This window comes from Rhinopithecus bieti, unplaced genomic scaffold (assembly GCF_001698545.2).
Source record: "Rhinopithecus bieti isolate Rb0 unplaced genomic scaffold, ASM169854v2 scaffold_24390, whole genome shotgun sequence".
Taxonomy (NCBI): Eukaryota; Metazoa; Chordata; class Mammalia; order Primates; family Cercopithecidae; genus Rhinopithecus; species Rhinopithecus bieti.
The window spans coordinates 683,459-698,695 of NW_016811706.1; the positions used below are offsets into that span (position 1 = coordinate 683,459).

The following is a 15,237-nucleotide window of genomic DNA, read 5'->3' on the forward strand; positions in this document are numbered from 1 at the left end:
AAAAAAAAAAAAAAAAAAAAAAAAGATAAAACATAGAACTACCATATGATCCAGCAATTCTGCTTCTTGGTATACATACAAAAGAAAGGTCACCAAGGTCTCTAAGAGGTGTTTTGTATATCCATGTACTGCTGCAGGCATTGAGATACACTAGGATGCAACAGTGAACAAGACACATGCCCTCTTAGAGTTTTACAGTCTAGTGCAAGAGACTGGTAAAAAAATGAATAACCATCTCAATATAACAACAATGCGTTGATTTATCAAACTGTACGATACTAAATACATAAGCTAGACCTTCACAATAACACTATTGTGGAATGAAAATTATTAAAAGCTCACCACCTTGGGTCCTATCTAAAGAGGTTTGGCAGAGCTAACATGAACACACAGTAAGGCTCTTAGATGCACTGAAGTGAATTTGATACAATTATTCATGAGCAGATTATTTCTATCATAGAAAACCCTGTGCTCAAATTCTAGGCTGCTCACTACAGAGACAAGTGTAGGTATATTTTAGAAAAAGTATGTTATTTACAGTACAAATGACATATTTGTAAATACTACGGGTTTTTGTTATTGTTTTGCTGGCTTCAAAATTAGGCAAAAGTTGTTTTTAGGCACTGAGAATGACATAGAAATAGCTGAGCCTGAGGTGGTGGAACCCAAGTCTAAGGATTCTCATGGGGGCTACTGAATTTGTATCCAAATTCAACAACCAAAAACTTAACAGTTTTGGATTGCTTGTATCTTTCTTTTGTTAACATAATGGCAAATTATTCCCTCTGACAAGCGAGGAGAAAAATGGAATTATAATCCCTCCCAGAATATCTTCTCTTAATCTTATATTGATGAGAAAATCAGTCATGGTACTACTCCTTGCCCAAAGTCACACAGTAAATCCTACTGTAGAATCAAAGTGAGTCCAGGTTTTAGGCTTTACACTAGTGCTGTGTAACTCATCAAATATACTAGTTCTCAAGTTGCTATTATTTTAACAGTATCTTGAGATATAGTCTTTCTTCTAAGGATCTCAGATTCTTGCTATAATCTACTGATATGCCTTACACATACATAAAGCAAGCTGAGTAACAATATTATTCACATTTTGATGGCAGCAGCCACTCCAGATGGCTTGCTGCTGCCATCACACTGGCTTCAGCAAGGAGGCGCCACTAGGCCACCAGGGATACACACTCAGTGGAGCCTGAAAGTGGGCAGGGGGTGGGGTTGGGAGTGGGGGAGCAGGAGCCCTACCTCTTCTGAGTTGGGGCAGGAACTCCCCAGGTGCCACTGCCAAAACTGGCTGTAGACTCAGACCTCCCGCTCCATGAAGCAGGCAGGAGACCCCATCTCCCAGCTGCAGCTGCCCAAACCATAGCTGCACACTCAGGCATCCCTGTACTCTTGAGGCCATAGGAAGGCCTCCCTGCCCTCACAGGCTAGGAAGTGCCTGCTCCTGCTGTCTGGCTTCTCTCTGCTGTCTGCGCCTGCTCCGGTCTCAGCCAAGTTGGCTGAGCCAGGGTGCTATGAATGGCAGCAGGAGACAAGTAAATTCTGGGCAGAAGGGAACAGGTCCCTGGTTAGGCCCCACCTTCAGGCCAGGGAGGGCCTTCTGAAGGCTGGGGGCCAGGCTGCTAGTCCAGCATACTCAGGTAGGGACTTGTGGTGCCTTTTCCAGGCCCACCCATGGCCACCCACGGACCAACTGGCACACACTTTCTCTCCTCTGAGGTCGACAAAAGTCCCTGGCTCAGCCAGAGCGGGGCAGGGATGGAGAGAGGACAGGGACAACCTGCTGCAGAGAGGAGCCACATTCTCCGCTGAGAGCTGCAGAGACAATGGAACGACCTGCTGACAGAGAGGAACCATCCTCTACAGGGCCTCCTCTCTGTTGAGAGCTGAACACTCTGTAGGAGATGACCTGCCTACAGAGAGGAGGTACCCACTGTGGGTCTCCGCTGAGCTGCTGTAACACTCAATAAAGCTCCTCTTCATCTTGTTCACCTTCTACTTCTTTGCATACGTCATTCTTCCTGGATGCAGGACAAGAACTCAGGCAAAGGCATCACTGGCCACAGAGGTTTCTGGCCAGAAAAGTGACACCCCAAAGATCCTGTAACAATTTCACCATGACCAAAGAAAGACCAGAAGAGGTAAGATCCAGTGAAATACAGGTAAAGCCCAGAAGTCTAGATAATCCGACAAGTATGATTATTATTTGACATATTTTCTCTAATGGTATCAACTTCCTCCTAAAAAGTAAAAAGTAAGCTCAAGAGCAGAGCGTATGTAAGTGCCAACTCTTGCAGAAATGGTATCTCATGAACAATTAAACAACCCGAAGTTCTCCTTCAGACTGAAGACAGCCAATACTGGACCATAAAGCAAAGTGACCACTTGCCTGGAATTGCTTTGTCTCAAGCCAAGTTTGAGAATAATCCACGTGTAAGTCACCAATAAAATTACAAGTGGAGTTCAGTTTCTTCATGTGCACTAATGGCAAATGTGGGGACTGGGGTTATATTGTACAAATATAAGTGTAAAGAAAAGGAAGTTATTGTCACAAGAATTAGTAGTTAAGGCCTATTCAGAACTTCACAACTAAAGATGCTGGCTGGGTGTGGTGGCTCACACCTGTAATCCCAGCACTTTCGGATGCCAAGATAGGAGTATCACCTGAGGCCAGGAGCTTGAGACCTGCCTGGGCAACACAGCTAGACCCCATTTCTATACAAAATTTAAAAGTAGCTGGGCATGGTGGCATGCATACTTGGGAGGCTGAGGCAAGAGCACTGCTTGAGCCCAGGAGTCTGAGGTTGCAGGGAGCTATGAGTATGCCACTGCACTCCAGCCTGGGCAACAGAGCAAGACCCTGTCTCAAAAATTAAAATAAATAAAATAAATAAAAAAGACAAAACCACAACAAACAAAAACTAAAGATACCACTAACTTTAATTTCCTGGGTGGTAAATCTGCCAACTTACCACTTATTGGAGGAAATATGACTTTTTTTTTGGGAACAGGTCCCCCAAAATCTGGCCATAAATAAAATCTCTGCAGCACTGTGATACGTTCATGATGGCCATAATGCCCACGCTGGAAGGTTGTGGGTTTACCAGAATGAGGGCAAGGAACACCTGGCCTGCCCAGGGCAGAAAACCACTTAAAGGCANAGGCTTGAGCCACCGCGCCCGGCCTAAAGGCATTCTTAAACCACAAACAAGAGCATAAGTGATCTCTGCCTTAAGGACATGCTCCTGCTGCAGATAACTAGCCCAACCCATCCCTTTATTTCAGCCCATCCCTTCGTTTCCCATAAGGGATACTTTTAGTTAATCTAATATCTACAGAAAAAATGCTAATGACTGGCTTGCTGTTAATAAATACGTGGGTAAATCTGTTCGGGGCTCTCAGCTCTGAAGGCTGTGAGACCCCTGATTTCCCACTTCACACCTCTATATTTCTGTGTGTGTCTTTAATTCCTCTAGCACCACTAGGTTAGGGTCTCCCTGACCGAGCTGGTCTCAGCAAGTGGTGTCCATCGTGTGGGCTTGAATCCAGGTCAAAGGGTCACCAGAGTGACGGTTACAGAACCTGGAACTAGCTGGAGGACACCCAAGTACTCTTAAAGCAAACCCCGGGTGAGTAAGAAGGGGAGCTCGGAAGCATCAGGGTAACGATGGGACAAGTGTGGAGTCTGGTTCGTTCCACCTTGGAACTTTTTCACACTGATGATGAGGAGGAAGGAGAACATAACGAAGTAACAGAAGAGGTTATAGAGCAGGTTTGCCAGCTAAAGCTAAAGTGGCAAAGGAGGGAGAGGTTCATCCTTACCCTTCTGTACCCCCACATTATTATTTTGAAGAAAAAGACCCTCCAGATCTTTCTTTTCCAGAGGACACTGGGAGAAAAGTATTTGCCCCAGTGACTGTTTGAGCAGCCCCTCAAGTGACCCCTCTTAGTTCTATTCAGACAGGAATTCAGCAAGCTAGACGAGAGGGTGATTTAGAAACGGTAGTTCCCTGTTAGAATACACCCCCCAGATCAACAGGGAAATATAGCTACATTTGAGCCATTTCCTTTTAAATTACTCAAATAATTTAAACAAGCTATAAATCAGTATGGACCAGGTTCTCCTTTTGTAATGGGACTGTTAGAGAATGTTGCTGTTTCCAGTCAGATGATTCCTACTGACCAGGATGCTCTTACTCGAGCTTGTCTAACTCCTGCTCAGTTCTTACCATTTAAAACTTGGTGGGCAGATGAAGCTTCCATTCAGGCTGCTCGCAATGCCCAGGCCCAACCTCAAATATAACTGCAGACTAACTTTTGAGGGTTGGCGGCTGGGCTGGTTTAGATGCACAAGTGGTCATGCAGGATGATGCCATATAACAGCTTAGAGGAGTGTACATTAGAGCTTGGGAAAAAATCACTTCATGTGGAGAACAATACCCTTCCTTTAGTGCTATAAAACAGGGACCAAAAGAACCATACGTGGATTTTATAGCTCAGTTACAGGAGTCTCTTAAAAAAAGTGATTGTAGGATATAGTGCTGCAGTTATTAGCTTTCAACAATGCTAATCCCAATTGCCAGGCTGCTCTGTGACCTATCAGAGGGAAAGCACATTTAGTTGATTATATCAAGGCCTGTGATGGTATCGGAGGTAATCTGCATAAGGCTACTCTGCTAGCACAGGCAATGGCAGGACTGAGAGTGGATAAAGGAAATACTCCATTTCCTGGAGTTTGTTTTAACTGTGACAAGCAAGTCCATAAAGCTCAAATAAATAGAATAGATCCAGAGAAGACTCTAGATTTGCTCATTTTTTCAACTCAGCATTCACCCACTGGTGTTATTGTCCAAGAACAGGACTTAGTAGAGTGGCTTTTTCTTCCATATACTAATTCATGGACTCTAACTCCTTATTTAGATCAAATTTCTACTATGATAGGAATTGGGAGAACTCGGATTGTCAAATTACATAGATATGATCTTGGAAAAATTATTATCCCTCTCATGAAAGCACAAATATAGAAAGCTTTTATAAAAAGCTTCTTATTCTGGATTGAAGAGTAAAGTTTTCCAGACGCCCTACAAGAAGCGGAGATTGTAGCTGTAATTGAAGTACTGACTGTTTTTGATATGCCTATTAATGTGATTTCTGATTCTTCATACATGGTTCATTCCATACAGTTAATTGAAAATGCTCAGTTACGATTTCATACAGAGGAACAACTGATAACAAAAACAAAAAACGGGGAGAAACAGGGATTATGGGACAGCCCATAAACAGTTGAATCTAGCATTATTAACTTTAAATTTTTTGAGCCTGCCCAAAGGCCAGATGTTAGCAGCAGCTGAACAGCATCTACAGATACCAGTTGCAAAGACAGACACAGAACAACTGGTTTGATGGAGAGATCCGATAACAATAAGTTGGGAAATCAGTAAAATAACAACTTGGGGTAGAGGTTATGCTTGTTTCTCCAGGTCAAAATGAACAGCCGATTTGGATACCATCAAGACACCTGAAACCTTATCATGAGCCAGATGCCACGGAAGAGATTCCAGGAGGATCCCAAGGACCCCCCAGTTGCAGTCATATCAAGCCTGACGCTGAGGAGGACGCCAGCTGTCACAAGCAACACCCATTGAACACAGCCACCCACCTGAGGACAGATCAAGAAGCTGTCACAGATGGCGGAAGAAAACCTGAGGAAAGCGGGACAACCAATCACAGTGAGTAATCTAATGGTAGCTATGATAGCGGTGATCACCATTGCCGTGAGTATTCCTTCAACAAGGGCTGACACAGAGAACAATTATACCTAGTGGGCATATTTATCAATCTTGGCTGGCAATAATGCCTGGATGTAATCACTCTATGACACAGTTACACATGCTTTCTGATCTTAGTATTTACCATAATAAATCTGCTCCAATAACTGAGGCATATACCACCCTCAAAAACCTATTTGTAAACAGGATTGGACCCAGTTAGAAAAAATGAACATACTTGTTTAGGAAGATTGCATTGCAGAACAGGCCCAAAAAATCATGCTGCACGATTCCTATGGAATCATTATTCATTGGTCCTCTAAGGGGATGTTTAGCTTGATTGCACCTCTCAGTCTGCGTGCCATGGCCACACTGTGTTCAGATGGTCTGAACAAAACGGTAAGATGGTAGAAATGATAAGAAGTATGGCAAAAGTTCTTATTATCTGGAACCATGGTGGTTTAGTGGCACTTCAACCTCAAATGATATGGCCCGTTGTAGGAGCTAAACATAAGGATTTGTGGAAACTATTAATAGCTCTTAATAATATCAAAATTTGGGAAAGAATAAAAAAGCATCTAGAATGACACTCTGCAAACTTTGTTTTTGGATATTGCAAAATTAAAAAAACAAATATTTAAAACATCCCAGGCACACCTGACCTTAATGCCAGGAACTGGAGTGCTTAAAGGAGCTGCAGACAGATTAGCAGCTAGTAACCCATTAAAATAGATAAAAACACTTGGAAGCTCTGTGATTTCAATGATGATTGTGCTTTTAATCTGTGTTGTCTTTGTATAGTCTGCAGATGCAGATCCTGACTCCTGCATGGTGAGAAGTAGCTCACCATGACAAAGCTGCCTTTGCTTTTATCCCTTTAAAAATCAAAGGGGGACACGTTGGGAACAGGCCCCTCCCCCCAAAAAAAAATCTGGCCGTAAACAAAATCTCTGCAGCACTGCCACATGTTTATGATGGCCATAACGCCCATGCTGGAAGGTTGTGGGTTTACGGGAATGAGGGCAAGGAACACCTGGCCCACCCAGGGCGGAAAACCACTTAAAGGCGTTCTTAAACCACAAACAATAGCATGAGCAATCTGTGCCTTAAGGACATGCTCCTGCTGCAGATAACTAGCCCAACCCATCCCTTGATTTCGGCCCATCCCTTCATTTCCCATAAGGGATACTTCTAGTTAATCTAATATCTATAGAAACAACGCTAATGACTGGATTGCTGTTAATAAATACGTGGGTAAACCTCTGTTAGGGCTCTCAGCTCTGAAGACTGTGATACCCCTGATTTTCCACTTCACACCTCTATATTTCTGTGTGTGTGTCTTTAATTCCTCCAGTACTGCTGGGTTAGGGTCTCTCCGACCGAGCTGGTCTTGGCAGTTTTGGTAGGAAATAAAATATTTATGAAAAAGAGAATGAGTAAATAATAGGGAATCAAGTTTGGAAGGGAACCAAATCAGAGCAAATCAGGGAAATTTAGAAAAATATGTTAAAATGCCATTTTGTAGGACTTCTAGTCTGCTTTAATACTACCATAGTGTGTTACTGTAGCCTTTTGAAATGCTAACACTTTTATACATATCTAATTCTTTATAACTTATTTAAGAATAACGCCATCTTTGTTGCCAATGGCCAGACTACACATATCCTCTCAGTAGGTTGTAAGCATACCAACTGACGGTTCATCAATCAGTCTTCTATCAGGTGACTACTGCAACTCACAGGTTCAGAAGAAATCCACGCTTGTCCAATTACCAGTCAATCTGCTGCAATGCAAGAAAGCAGCCTTTTATCTTCCTGTTATTTCTGCTTTCATTTGTCTATAGTCTCAACAGCTGATGAAATTTTTTCCTTACTTTGCTCCTTTGGGTGCCATTTCAACTATATTCTGAAGGATGCTGTGCCTCTTCTTATGAGACAAAGCACTTAAACCGGAAGTTTACAAACTTCTAGAATGAGTTCTGACTTTTCCAGGTAGAGCTTGATGGAAACATCAGGGTTTTTATGGGAAGGAGGTAGACAAGCAATTAAATCCTACCTTACTCTCCCTCACAGATTTCCTGAGTTTTCAGGGCAACAGAATAAGCTTTTAATTATTAAATTCCAAGAATTATTATTATTATTATTTTTAGAGAAGTTTCACTCTTGTTGCCCAGGCTGGAGTGCAATGGTGATCTTGGCTCACTGCAACCTCTGCCTCCCACGTTCAAACGATTCTCCTGCCTCACCCTCCCAAATAGCTGGGATTACAGGCATGTGCCACCATGCCTGGCTAATTTTGTATTTTTAGTAGAAACGAGGTTTCATCATGTTGGGCAAGCTGGTTTCGAACTCTTGACCTCAGGCGGTCTGCCTGCCTCGACCTCCCAAAGTGCTGGGATTACAGGCGTGAGCCACTGCACCCAGCTAAGTTCCAAGAACTATTGAGGGTCTCACTGTTTAAAAGGTTTGTTCTGATTCCTGTCAATTCCTCCAAGTCAGTCCACCTTTCACAAACCTTAGTGCAACAAGAAAAGTTCCCTTGCCCCCCATCGCAGGGTGTGCAATGGGGGTGTGGCTCACTTCTTTAGTGCCCTGCTGCTCAAACCTCTAGGGAAGCATACGGACAGGCAGTGTCTAGGGGTGAATGTTTACAGCTGAAGCCCCAGTGGGTGTGTGTTACAGGATGCTCTTTCGGTTTAGCGACCTACCGTCCATAGGTGGCCTGTGTTGTGTCGATTAGACCCGTCTTATCACAAAGACAGAGTGATTTCTGTATCCTGGGGTTTCTTGCCTTGTTGTACCAGAAGAATCAGACTAACACATGGGCTTGGAGAATAAGTGCAAGGTTTTATTGAGTGGAAGTAGCTCTCAGCAGATGGGGGAGCCAGAAGGGAGATGGTTTTTCCCTGGAGTCGGGCCGTGGCCCAGGCCCTCCTCCTACTGCCCCAGCCAAACTCCACGTCATTCTGCCGGTCAGTGACCTGCTGGCGTGCTGGTGGCTGTCGGTGCATTCCTCTCTACCTACAGCAGCCCGTGTGTTCCTCCCCTGATGTGCTCCTCTCCAGGTCGAGCCACCTGTGTGTCTTCCTGCTAGGGTCTCTGAGTTTCTATACGCATAGGATGGGGGCATGGCAGGCCAGAGTGGTCTTGGGAAATGCAACATTTGGCCAGGAAAACAAAAATGCCTATCCTCACCTAGGTCATAGGCCTGGGATGGAGCCCTAGCCAAGGACCACACCCTTCCACCCTTCAATATCATTCAATGGGACCACAGCCCTTCCCTTCCCAGCACTTCCCTCCCTGACTTCCGTATCATTAGTACTATACTCTAGAGAACAGCCAGGAGGCAATGAAATTGACTTTAATGCCCACTCTTCTGTCTCCAGGACATCTCTCATTAGTCTGGAATTCGTTTTCCTAAATACGAAATGAAATGTAGTTTTAAAAAAATTCTTTCCTCTTCCTCTCTTTCAGATTCTTAAGAAGTCTACCAGGCCGGGCGTGGTGGCTCACGCCTGTAATCCCAGCACTTTGGGAGGCCAAGGCGGGTAGATTGCCTGAGGTCAGCAGCTCAAGACTAGTGTAGCCAAAACGGTGAAACCCCATCTCTACTAAAAATACAAAAAAAACTAGCCAGGTTTGGTGACATGCACCTGTAATCCCAGCTACTCGGGAGGCTGAGGCAGGGGAACTGCTTGAACCAGGGAGGTGGAGGTTGCAGTGAGCCGAGATTGGAGGTAGAGGTTGCAGTGAGCCGAGATTACGCCACGGCACTCCAGCCTGGGCTACAGAGCAACAACAACAACAACAACAAGAATTCTACCAGTATACCAGTAAAGAAATTCAGTTGTAATTTTTTTGTAGCAACAAGAATACTCAAAGAAATTCAATTATGTACGTCAAAAAATTAAAGTATCTTTAATGCTTCCTTTCGTTATAATTCATACAACTTAAGCATATATCCCTAAATATTACGGTTTAGTTTTACCTTTATCTATAAAGGAATAACCCTGTATGCATTTTATTTTTGGCATGCATTTGGAGTTTTGCTCAACATCATGTAGTAAGACTCATGTTATGTTCTTGCAAGTAAAGGCAGTTTATTCATTTTCATATGGTTTGACTCTGCATCCCCACCCAAATCTCATCTTGTAGCTCCCATAATTCCCACGTGTTGTGGGAGACAGCCAGTGGGAGATGACTGGATCACGGGGGCAGGTCTTTCCCATGCTGCTCTTGTGATAGTGAATGGGTCTCATGAGATCTGATGGTTTCAAAAATGGGAGTTTCTCTGCACAAACTCTCTCATTGCCTGCTGCAAAAAGAGATACACATAAGATGTGACTTGCTCCTCCTTGCCTTCCACCATGATTGCGAGGCCTCCCCAATCACGTGACACTGTAAATCCAATAAACCTCTTTCTTTTGTAAATTGCCCAGTTTCGGTTATGTCTTTATCAGCAGCAGGAAAATGGACTAACACAATCACTGAATAATATTTCATTGTATGATTATGACATCATTTATTTATCTATTCTGCCAGTGATGGACAACCAGGTATTAAAACTCAAACTTCCAGTTAACTAAGATCAGTACAGAATAGCTAGTAAGAATCTGGACAGTGAGGAATGGGAAATGATTTCTTATTTTAACTCTGTGTTTCATTTCATACATAATAGTACTAATTCCAGTTTAGATCTGAGAGAAGTTGTTTGTTGTTAAAAGACTTTGCTTTGGATGTTCCTTCTAGAACTGTAAAATAGTGAATGCTTTCCCTCTCCACCCATCTACCTTGCTTCAAAGTACAGAAATGAATAGGTCAATCCTAATCGCATGCTTCTGTCTCCAACTAAACCACGACCTTTCTCATAACACTACAGCACTGCAAAATCTGTCACTCTTCACTCATTAACCTTCATGTGAATGATAATTAAACCTGTCAGATTTTTTCTTAAACTGACTTAGAAGTCAATAATCAACTTCAATCATAAATATTCCTGTCTCCAAATAATTGTTAAAATTATCACAAGGCAGCTTTAAGTGTTAAACTTGTGAAGATAAGAGACACTCTACTTAAGTAACACGCTTGTTTAAGCCTGTTCTGGGCAAATGAAATGTCCTCTTAAAAGTTATGCTGATATATAACACATGTATGGTGCAAATACATAAAGGATTATGGTCTGATAATTTATCACAAAGCAAATACCCAAGTACTACTACCCAGGTGAAGAAATAAAACACTGCTAGTACTTAGAAGTCTTCATCATGACCCCTCTCCATCTCCCACTCACGAAAGGTAATCGCTCTCTGGACTTTCACTTCCTTTCTTTATAATTCATATCACTTAAGCATACATCCCTAAATATTATGGTATAGTCTTACCATTATCTATAAAAGGAATAACCCTGTATGCATTTTATTTTTGGTGTGCATTTGGATTTTTGCTCAACGTCGTGTTGTAAGACTCATATTAGGTTCTTACAAGTAAACGCAGTTTATTCGTTTTCATTTCCGAATAGTATTTCACAGTATGACTATGCCATTATTTACTTATCTATTCTGCTAGTGATGGGCAACCGGGTTGCTTCCAGTTTTGGGACAATACAAACAATGCTGTTTTCAATATTCTTGTACAAGTGTTACGGTGTAGCTAGGAATGCACTTCTGTTGAACATATACAAAAATAGAACTAAATATGATATGTGTAGCTTCAACTTCAGTATATACTGTCAAACAGTTTTTCAAAGACGCTGTACCAATTTAGATTCTCACTAGCAGTATTTGAGATTTTTTTGTGTGTGTATGTGTGTGTGAGACAGTCTTGCTCTGTTGCTCAGGCTGGATGGAGTACAGTGGTATGATCTCAGTTCACTGCAACCTCCACCTCTTGGGCTCAAGTGATTCTACTGTCTCAGCCTCCTGAGAAGCTGGGATTACAGGCGTGTGTTACTATGCCCAGATAATTTTTGTATTTTTAGTAGAGATGGGTTTTTTGCCATGATGGCTAGACTGGTTTCAAACTCCTGAACTCAGGTGATTTGCCTATCTCGGCCTCCCAAAGTGCCAGGATTATACGTGTAAGCCACCATGCCCCACCAAGTTTCTATTGTTCCCCATAAACTCTTTGCTTTCATTATTATTATTATTATTATTATTATTTTATTTTTTTGAGACAGGGTCTCACTCTGTCGCCCAGGCTGTGTGCAGTGACACAATCACGGCTCACTGCCTCAACTACCCGGGCTCAAGCAATCCGGCCTAAGTCTCCTGAGTAGCTGACATTACAGTGGGATTACAGACATACGCCACCATGCCTGGCTAATTTTTTACTTTTTGTAGAGACGGGGTTTCGCCGTGTTGCTCAGGCTGGTCTCAAACTCCTGAGCTCAAGGGATCTGACCAACCTCAGCCTCCCAAAGTGCTGGGATTAAAGCCGTGAGACACCACGCCCGGCGCTGTTATTCTTTTCAATTTTAGTGATTCTGGTATGAGATCAGTATTATAGTTATCTCATTAGGGTTTCAATTTGCATTTCACTTACTTCTAAAGGGACTGAGTGCCTATATATATTATTAGCCATTTGGATATTCTCTTTCCTGACATGCCTATTCTTGCCCAGTTTCTGGAAAGGGGAGTTGTCTGTTTCTTATTGATTTGTTGTATTTCTCTGTCTATTAAATATAATCCAAGTTTCTTCTCCCATTCTGTAACTTGCCTTTTCATTCTCTTAATTGTGCCTTTTGATGAACAGGTGTTCTTAATTCTATATGTAATAATGTACTGACATTAATTCTTTTCAATTCTGGTTAGTACATTTTATTTTAAAAGTCTTTCCTTAAGATAGTGGGAGAAAGTTGCTTCAAAATAAACCATCAGAGATGGGTGGAAACACAGACAAAAAAAAATAGTCATATGTAGCTAATTATTGAACCTGAGTTACAGGTATATAGGAGTTCCTCACACTCTTCTACTTTTCATAATTTTAAACTTTTCAATAATAAATTTTTGGTTGGGGGGCAGTTTTGAGACAGAGAGTCTTGCTCTGTCGCCTAGGCTGGAGTGCACTGGCGCAAACTTGGCTCACTACAGACTCAACCTCCTGGGTTTAAGTGATCCTCCCACCTCAGCCTCCCAAGAAGCGTGGACTAAAGGCACGCCCCACCATGCCCTGGGTAATTTTTAAAATTTTTTTGTAGAGATGGGATCTCACTGTGTTGCCCAGGCTGGTTTCAAACTCCTGGGCTCAAATGACCCTCCCAAAGTACTGGGATTACAGGTGTGAGCCACTGCACCCAGTCTAATCTCACTGAAATATGTGTTACCTAGAGTAGTCAAATTCACAAAGACAGTAGGTAGAATGGTGGTTGCCAACAACTGGGAGGGAATGGTAAGTTACTGTTTAATGGGTATAGAGTTTCAGTTTTATAATATGAAAAGAGTTCTGGACATGAATGGCAGTAATGGTTGTACAACAATGGGAATGTACTAATGCCACTGAGTCATACACTTAAAAATGGTTAAAATACAAATTTTGGCCAGGCACAGTGGCTCGCACCTGTAATCCAAGCACCCTGGGAGGCCAAGCCAGGAAGATCACTTGAAACCTAAAACTCGAGACCCGCTTAGGCAACACAGTGAGATCCTGTCTCTACAACACAATTTTTAAAAAAAGTAGCCAGGTGCTATCCTATGGTCCCAGCTACTTAAGAGGCTAAGGCAGGATGATCGCTTGAGCTCAAATGTTTGAGGCTGCAGTGAGCTGACTGTGCCACTGCACTCCAGCCTGGTTGATGGAGCAAGGCTCTGTCTCAAAAGATAATAATAAAAAAATAAAAATAAAAAGGGAACATTGGGTCTAACAGGTGAGAACTACTGAGTTACAGGAATTATAAATGGTCTCAAGTTTAAAAAGGCTAAACAGACCACCGTAACAGCAGCTGGCATTAATGAGTGCTTCATTCTGCTAGACACTGTGAAGCAGCTCTACATGAATTATCTCAGTTAATGCTCTTGATATTCCTACACACAAGTCTTCTGCGATCTTGCCATTTTACAGGAAAAGAAGAGGAGACCTAGAGCAGTAAACAGACTTCCTAGCTTGCTAGGACAGCCTACATAGCTAGTGACAGAGATGGAATTTAAAAATGAGTTTGTCGGGCCAGGCGCGGTGGCTCAAGCCTGTAATCCCAGCACTTTGGGAAGTCGAGACGGGCGGATCACGAGGTCAGGAGATCGAGACCATCCTGGCTAATACGGTGAAACCCCGTCTCTACTAAAAAAATACAAAAAACTAGCCGGGCGAGGTGGCGGGCGCCTGTAGTCCCAGCTACTCGGGAGGCTGAGGCAGAAGAATGGCATAAACCCGGGAGGCAGAGCTTGCAGTGAGCTGAGATCTGGCCACTGCACTCCAGCCCGGGCGACAAAGCGAGACTCCGTCTCAAAAAAAAAAAAAAAAAAAAAAAAATTGAGTTTGTCTGGTTCTAACAGTCAGTGTTTTATACCACTACTCATATTCACATTGCCTTTCTTATTTACCCTCAAAGTTTTTTAAGAAGAGGATGTCAAACAATTGTTCTTTATTCCCCTGAAGCTACAAAGGAAGTATGAGCTTAAATTAAGGCAGAAACAAATATGCTGAATATAAGTTTAAAGTTTTGATGGGTAAGCAACAAAACACTGGAACAAGGCTAAGGCTAATGATGGTATGTCGCAAGTCTCTTCCGATTGCTCCTCAAGAAGATTATACACAACTAACTGTACTAGGTGGTTGGGCCACACTCCAAAAAAGGTAACTGAAGGAGATGATCTTATGGCATGATTATCACTAAGCAGAATTTAAGAAGTCTTGCTAACAGATAAGAACTAGAAGGTACACGAAAAGCAAATGCAGTTGATTTACCAGCTGGTGAGCCGCTCCTAAGATACATTTTTCTTTCTCCGATCTCTATTATTGTTTTAATTTGTACCAAAACCACAAATATAATTTACAACTTTGTTTGGAATTTAACTTTTAGAGAAAATAATAGACTTAAAACGGTATGTAAATAATGTAAATATTTCAGGTGGAAGTGAATAAAAGACTTAAAACATCTCTAGCACTATCAATAAAACCAGTCTATTTCACATAGAAAAAAATTACTCCTAAAAATGAGAAACGGGGTCAGGTGTAGTGGCTCATGCCTGTAATTCCAGCACTTTGGGAGGCTGAGGCGGGAGGATCTCCTGAGGTCAGGAGTTCAAGACCAGCCTGGCCAACATGATGAAACCCCGTCTCTACTAAAAATACAAAAATTAGCCGGGCGTGGTGGTAGATGCCTGTAATCCCAGCTACTTGGGAGGCTGAGACAGGAGAATCGCTTGAACCTGGGAGGTGGAGGTTGTAGTGAGCCAAGACTGCGTCATTACACTCCAACATGGGCAACAAAAGTGAAACTCCATCTCCAAAAAAAAAAAAAG

At 42.5% G+C, this 15,237-nt stretch overlaps 1 protein-coding gene across 8 annotated transcripts in view; it reads right to left on the minus strand.

Moving 5' to 3' along the window:
* SPATS2 (spermatogenesis associated serine rich 2) overlaps positions 1-15,237 on the minus strand; it is a 171,357-nt gene that overhangs the window by 52,955 nt on the left and 103,165 nt on the right. Inside the window, exon 4 of one of the 8 annotated variants that reach the window (XM_017894797.1) lies at positions 7,472-7,566. The exons of the other annotated variants lie outside the window; for them this stretch is intronic. The gene's annotated coding sequence lies outside the window, so the exon portion shown is untranslated. The remainder of the gene's footprint in view (positions 1-7,471; positions 7,567-15,237) is intronic. 8 annotated transcript variants of the gene reach the window in all.